The following is an 8,616-nucleotide window of genomic DNA, read 5'->3' on the forward strand; positions in this document are numbered from 1 at the left end:
AGAAATCTCTATCTCAAGCTGCCACATCGATGTCAACATGTCTTTTAATGTGGGTTCTATACACTACATCAATAGGCACTCCCAAAAAGAAACAACTCTCTACATATGCAACAATGTCCCTTGACAGCTTTGGCCTATGCAAGGCCCTGGTCTCACCTGAAATGTCACATTGACCATGACAAGCCCAACCTTCCCTATCTTCATGTTCATACATATTGAAAGTTAATATTGCTCTATCAGGAAATTCATGCATAACTTTCACAATAAAGTGGCATTGGCAACCCCTCTTCTGCACAAATGAGGTCCTTCATTTAGCTGAAAGATTTCCTCTTTTGTCCTCTGGACCAAATGAACAATGATAACTACACAAAAAATTTAAATTGTTAGTACATACAAAGAAAGATAACCATGGTTTCAAAAGATCTAAACAATACATATTTTAAATACTCACATATCATATTGCAATGCAGCAGTAGCTCTTTCTTTTGGTTCTTTTTTTGTTTTTCGTATGAATTTACATGGAGCAATAGGATTTTCCTCCTCTCCTTTGATAAAGTCAGCAACTCGTCGTAATGGGATTACAGCAACTCGATCAATACTATTGTTTTTTCTATTTATTTCCGCCCAAACCAAGTCTTTACTAGAGAACGTCATTTTGTCTTTGAGGTCTTGCACCTCAAGATCAATGATATATTGCCATTTGCTTCGCTTGTGCATTTTCAACTGATCTGGTCAAACAATATGCAAGGACATCAAAACCAAAATTTCAATCTTAACAAGTTATCCAACATATATATAAATATAAAACCTCTTTTATGCTTTTTTTGAGGTCTAAAATATCAATCACTCAATAATGACAAAAATAAATAGCACAAAAGGATACAAAAAATTTGGGATGCAAGCATTTCCTTTAAGATGTTGCTTCTTTCCTCATTCACTTTGAACATGGCGTTCCTAAAAGAAAAGATTCCTTTGACAACATGAACAGATGCAATCCAATGAATGTTGGCCATGTTTTTTTAGGGTGACCATTTGCTAAGCAGGACTAGACTTGAATGAAAGGGCTTTCTACAATGTATGTTTACATCACAACTCTACTAGTACTCTGTCCTCCAAGATTCTCGGTGCTGCCATAAATATGTGAAATTTATAGCAGGCAATCATTACGCTCACATGCCACTACCCATGGCAAAAGAGATGTGTTAGAACAAAGAAAAGGAAATGAAATCTTCAATACCAACACAAACACCAAGAGCACTAGTGAAAGTGATGAGGCCGGACCGGATCACTTTCACTAAACTATTAATGATCATCATTAAACTATTAACCATTCAATACACATATAGCATCAATCATCTAGCAGTTATATCATTGTCATCAAATGACCAACCATAACATCAACCTTCAAGTTTCAACAGATAATATTTGCCATCAACAAATTGTAATCAATAACATCATCCACGAAATGAAACAAAGCATCATATTCACGACCAAGGAGTTGCAAAATGCAATCAACAGTTCAAAAGGTAGGTTCAAACTTAGAACTTAAACTGTCATGTTATGTTTACAGAATAAGCCATAATAAAGATAAAATACTCCTAAGTTCTAGAAACTAAATCCTAAACTAAAAAAGACAAATAAGTCTACTGTCTACTAAATCCATCATTCAGCATCAATGGTTTGTGAATGCTATTTAAACTTGCCCTTTTTACATTCATTATTAATTTATTAGACTTGATATAAGGCATCGGTCAATTTACCTGGTTACTTTAACCATTAGAGACAAACTTATTCAATTTTACTCATTTTTTGTGCATTCTTAGGTATATAGATCAATAGATCAGTTGATTTTCATTCATTTTCTTCAGTTTCCTGTAAAAAAAAAACTTGCTAGTTTTCCATACTTACTGCAGAAAGAAAAAAGACTTGTACCTCTTTCTCAATTGCATGCACAGGAAAACATTTAAAATACAAAATCAACATTTAATTAGTTATTTCCTACATAAACATAGTGAACAGTTTGTTGTTCAACTCTGTTTTACATGGCAATTAATAGTTTTCAGCATAGTTTTGCATTGGTTTGCATGCCCAGCTAGGTATTTTTTGAGTTGTTTTCTGTGTACTTTCAACATTTTTAAGCTAGCAGCCCACACAATTTACTCTCGTATTTTTACACAGAAGTGCAGCTTTACTACTAAATAGTAAACATTAGTTAATTGTAATTGACCCCTTAGATCATCTAGGAATAAGCACCTGAAGTTAACATGCACTAACTTCTTTCTAAGTGAGAGGAATCAAACAAGGCGACAGTGGCTAGTTTCTTGTAGTTATCATTAATCCAATATAAGTCGACTGTTCCTGGAATTTCTGGCTATGGGTGGATCAAAGAAAGCCAGCGGGCTGGGCTCCGAGATGTTTCTGCACTATTACAGCTAGATTTTCTGAAAGGGTATACTGTATTTTATATGCTTTTTGAACACATGATTTCATTTTGTTGGCCCTCCTGGCCAGAGGGAAAATTTTGACCAACAACCACTTATATCCTTGAGCCTTGATTACTATAGTTATAATGGAAATAATGCATTTGTCCTCACAGAAACGGAAATGTGCCAAATTGCTGATGATTATTTGATTCTCAAGAAAGAAATGCAATTTGAATCCCAAAGAAATGAATTTCAAAGGTTTTGTGATTTAACATAACTTGAACACTACATTTACAAATCACGAGTATGATAATTAAATAGAAAAATATTGCCTCAAAAAGGGCTTTGTTAAGTTGAGTGATAACTTTAAGGTATTTATCTGTTCAAGTTCTTGTTTATAGGTATAATTTTTTGGCTGTTAAGGAGACTTTGCGACATTTGGATTTGTTTCCTAAAAAATTTAGGTAAAACGGATGTCTTGCGAAAGGAGAAAGGTTTTCTTTAAACAGTTAGCAGTTTATAACAGAACCTAAGTTTCTCAAAGACATTTAGATATCTTGTGACCAAAACTATGGGTGAAAACATAACAGTAACTAGATCTAACCTACTAAATATAGCCTATAATATGAATATTTCTATTTTTTAGGTTTTATATAACTTCAATTATAGCTGGTAAGCTTTTTGAAATCCTAATTAAACCCTGGTTTAAATAAAACTATACTGTACTTGTATTCATTTCAGTTAAAACCAGTCGATTGCAAAACATTTTTGTGCAAGAATTACTAAGATTGCAATTCAATGGTTCCTAAGGCTGAATCTTAACTCTGAATTCAAATTCTGGTAGAATATCTGCATATCAATCAATCAGGGACCTATGCTAACCTCTATGAAATTCAGACTAGAACTTCGTCATGGGAGATTAATGAATAATAGAGCTTCTTCTTCATATTGAATCTATACTATTCTGTGCACTGTTGGCATTGGTGCATCATTTAAGATGCCCTTGTCTATTAAAACTGTACTAAAATTTGATCCTCACATTCGAACCTCCACACAAAACATGATCAATAAATGGTATCATGCATATGTTAACCAAACATGCTGCCCCATGTTGATTATTACGGGAATGTTAGTGGGGTGTTGAACAGCCAGGGAATCTTCATCCTCTTATTGCTTATCTATTACATTCTTTCGCGAGGGGAGCCAAAATAGTTATTCTGGCATAGGGACTTTTACCCCTTTCTTATTGTTCGCAGGAGAATTTATAAGATGAATAATATCATCAAACATTTGCACTGGAATATCTGTAATTAAAGGTTTGTCACCGCTGATAGCAGATCTCCCTTGAGGGAGGGTTTTAATTCCTCGTTAATCATTTTTCCTTTATGATGAATTGGAAATTAGTGAATTTGATGTTTTGGAGTACTGAAGAGAACATAATGGAAGACTCTAAAAAAGGACTTGTGATGCCAAACATGTCCTGCTTGATTTTCATTCAGTTAAAATAACCTGAAATATTTTGCAGATATGAACTGGTATCAGGGAGTTCGGAATAATAAGGCTAAAGCCTTTCAATGTGGGTATAAATTTCAAATAGGAAATTCGTATACCTTTTTCAAGTTAACAATCAAAATTGAAGATAATCTGATGAAAAACTAAACTCTTTTGATTTTATAATTAGCTGCTTGCGTAATGGAACTTCCATCCTTTATAAATTGCCTTTTCAGTGATTTCTTGTTATTGAGAGCAATAATAAATGGTTCCTAAACAGGATATTGTGGAGAGAGTGGCAGTCATCTTTAGTGAAAAAAATCAAATACCAATCGAGAAATTTGTTTTCAGATTGAAGGTGAATCAATCATATAGGTTGGATTTCCCGGAAAATGACCTTGAATATGCTTTAAGAGATTTTCTTATCAAGTTTTCAGCCTCTGAGTCAATGCTTCAGCCACTTCTGGATGGTATGTATTTTGTTATTCCGATGGTTTGTATTTTTTTATATGCAAATTTAGGACTTTGCCAGAATATACACAAACAAATATTAATGTGTAATTTGTCTCAATGAATGATCCGTGAAGATGAAATGTGCAGATGTATAATGAATGATGCACACATGGGTTCGACGTGTTGAACGTGCCTGTTTTTCGCCTGGCTGGTGCAGGTGGTGAGCTGCAGAGCGTCGCAGTGAGTTTTTCCGTTGTGTTGGTGAGCTGCAGTGCGAGTCAAGCCCGTTCTGTGAGTTTTCAGAGTGTTCTGGTGACCTGGTGAACTGCAGGGGAGGGAGATGCAGAGTGCCAGGTCGAATTGGTCAGGAGCAGTGCGCGGAAAATTCGAATTGAAATGGGAATTAACTCACGGCGGCAGATAGCGATGGAAGTCGGTCCTCCTGTTAGACACAGTTAATGCGGAAGGTGCGCGGTGGCGGAGCTGGGTGGAGATCACGTAGGGTGGCGGAGGGCGGAGGAATTGTCCGGTGGCCGGAGCCGGAGGTTTTTCCGGGAGGCACCAGAAACCGGACAATTCCTCCGCCTCGTTAGACTACTCCCTCACAGTCATATAAACATGCCTGATTATTATTCTGCTATACGTAAGTGTGTTACATCTGACATGTCATTGTCCCTACACCGTGATGATGCAAGGTTAACCCTGCAATACCCAGAATCTCTCCATCTCATGCATATACAAATTCGTCTCAAACAATTTCCCAATTAAACTTCAATACACGGGCAAATTCAACAATTTAAATTCGCGGAAGCTCTTCAAATATCTTATTCATAAATTTCTATGTTTTAGAAAAAAACCACGCTTCAAATATTTTTTTCATGCAATCAACCCCAAATCTTCATTTCAATCCAAATTTAGAAACTTCATGCGGAAGCTTGCTCTTTTTAGCTTCAATCTATTGTTAAATCCCATTCTAATAACATTCACATATGGCTGGATTCAATCAAAAGAATTCACTCATGTTTTAAAAGCTTGACCTGGCAATTCATACTACTACAATCCAAGTAATGTATGCTTCTTCTATTAAATGTTCATAGAACATTTGAACAAACCTTTGAATTGGTTTAAGTTCCAGCTCAAATACACATGCGTTCCTTAAAACTTTGGTAATTGGTTAGCAAACCAATGCCCTTACACATTCCTTTTCAAATTCTGCTATGGCAATTACAAAAACTCAGATTTATATTCAAAATCCAATTACTAACAACAACATACCTCCCATGAATTCAACAACGCTTTCTCTTCTACCCAATTTCCACAGTGTTTTCTCTGCATTCGATTTTAAACGTCTACGTGTCGATTGTCCCATTTTTCTAAGCCAGAACTTGGCGCTTTAATGAGAATTAAGCTGCTGTGAGATGTAAGTCGATCTCCATCTTCCAGCAAACATGCCTTCAATTTAGTTTCATGCTGTATATCACACAATTCCACCTCGATTTCTTTAACGCCTTCTTTCCAGATTGCAATTCTTCAGTGCTTACGATTTTACCAAACAATTCTAGGTGTTAATTCACTGTATAATGCTCATAAATAGAAATCGAACCTACGAATCCTGTCTTCTCTTTTGTGAATCGATTGCACAGAAATTGATTCATCAATCCCATACAATGCTGTCATTTAATTTTAAATGTGTTTTTGCTCGTTCCATTCAATTCAACTAGTTCATAAATTTCAAATTCCTTTCTTCAACATATGCAAACAAAATCGATATAAATGTATACTTATTTACAATCAAAGCTTACAATCTCTTAATACAAAAATCGCTCATCTTGTCCAAGACTGGAAACGCACTTTGATTTAAGATTTCTTTCATAGATACACAGCAATTAACATTGTTCATTACAGTTCTTCTTATAACCAGCAACATACATCAATCAATCGATATTGAATTCTTCTCATACACAACTCAGGAAGAAGGCATAAACTTCAGAAATCCAATGTTGTATTAATGCACAAAATTACTTACAAACTCTTGATTTGGCCAGATATTCGAGATCTATGGCCCTTTACAATTGTTCATAGATTTACAGGAAAAACCCCTGTCTCCTCCCTCTTGTTCGTTCTATTCTCCCCCAAAAATAAATTATACCTCAGTCACACCTAACTACTTCTTTCCACACAAGAAAGAATTAGTTATTCAGTTATAACTCAACATTTAACTAAACTAGACCACTTTTAATTACCTTCCCTTATTGAAATTAACACAAATTTACAACCAAGTCTTCCTCAAGTCTTGCATTTAGCCACAACATGTGACCACCCCGTCACATTGCTGGCCCAAGTCTAGATGCTCCTGCATCATACTCTCACACTTGAAAACATTCATGATCTCCTGATCATGTGCTTTCAAGAAGGAATGAAGAAAAATTCCTCCTGGATCCCAGACTTTTTCCTGGAGTTGTCCATATGCAACTAATCTAAGTCTCTCACATCTTGCCATTGCTGCATCTCTTTCCTTTGAAATAATGAGATTTTCAGCCTCCTGCAATGAAATAACTTTGCCTTTTATTTCTTCCTCCAGCTTCTGCAAATCTGACAAAGCCCTCTCCATTTTATGGCTGACATCATCCTTCTCCAAGCTCAATGCCTTTGCCTCAGCAACAACCCGGCCAGCTTCCTTGAAATTTCTTGCTGCAGCTGCCACTTTCTTTTCGGATTTTAGTTGTGGACCCCTTTTATCAATGAACAACAATTTTTGTTTCATGAAAGTGATCTCTTGATTGAGGTTAGCTTTGGCAGATGAAAGCTCCTAAAGAGATGACCTTGCAGCTGCAACCTGCTGTCTCAACCCTTGGACTTCTTGTGAAATTTGTTCCTCCTTCTCGACCAGTTTCACCTTATTTTCTCTGGATTGCAAAAAGGATGAAACTATCAATTTCCTCAAATCCACCAACTGCTGAAGTACCCTTGCCTCATCCCCAGCATTGTCAGCCAACCAAACGAGGTTTACCCTCTTTTGGTCCACTGAGGTAAGCAACTGATCGACTTCCATTTTCTTCATGGAAAGAATTTCAGAGTTAGTCTGCAGTTGGTCTAGTACACATTGTAGTTCTTCAGACTTTTCTTTTGTTCCTATAAGATTTTCTTCAAACTTGGACACTCTATCAGAAATCCTTTTTTCAACACTTTGAATTTGCATATCACTTTCTGATATCTCTTCTTCCTTAGCTTTAACCAAGGCGAGCAGATGTTGCAGCTCTTGCATCAATGTTTCTCGAGTATTAAAAAGGATTTTTTCCTCTTCCATGTCCTCCCTAACAAAATCATTAATTGATTCTTTGAGTTTTGCATCTGCATTTTCAATTATCTTCAATTCAATATCAGTTTCCAATTTCTTCAGCTCCAAAGCTTCTTTCTCTAGTTGCCACTTTTCCATTTCGTTGGCAGCAATGTTTTCTGCCTCTTTAATGAGAGTATCTGCAGTTTCTATAACCTCCTCAAAGATGTTAAAAAGCTCATAATACCGACCATGGATGTTATCACAAACAGTGAATTGCTTTCCATTCGGAGAAATCGCCTCCAGCAAATCCTTTGCTTGCAATACTATTTGAAATGCACACCTTCTGCGTATACTTTCCTGATTCTTGAAGTGATCCATCTTTATAAATTCCAATGTTACATTTCCTCCTTCTACTCCATGTTTTGAATCCCCACCAATACTATTTGTCTGTGTAGACATACTGATATCATGTTCTGATGTCCCTACAAAACTAACATTTATGCCCTGCTTATCAGTCTTATGTTTGCTTTTTACATTTATGTTATTTTCCTTCTTGCGGACTACAAAAGCACTATCATTACCACTGGCAGCAATTGGAATGCTTAATGGCATACTTGTTTCAAACATAGAACTACCTGACATGTGGAGCCCATCATTTTCAGTAACCAATTCCACAGAATTTCCACTGCTTGGCGCTACAGGCTGCCCAGTCTTCTCCAGTGTTGATGGCTGAAAGCTCAAAGATTTTCCATCCGCAACATATTGCTGCTTTGTCTTTGGACGAATGCGAGTTTGCTTTGGAAATCCGGACTGATGGTGTTGATCCACATTCCCAGAGAAATCTGACTCTGGCATAGGTACAGCTGTTAGCAAAGTTTCGGTTCTCCGAGTCAAGGTACTGGGTGAAACTTTCATATCTTGCATTATAATCACAGGAGCTTCATTCAGAGCAGTAGTGTCAGAAATTCC

The sequence above is a fragment of the Pinus tabuliformis genome, chromosome 5_1 (assembly GCF_031772625.1).
Source record: "Pinus tabuliformis cultivar Carrire ecotype Pingquan chromosome 5_1, CPIR1, whole genome shotgun sequence".
Taxonomy (NCBI): domain Eukaryota; kingdom Viridiplantae; phylum Streptophyta; class Pinopsida; order Pinales; family Pinaceae; genus Pinus; species Pinus tabuliformis.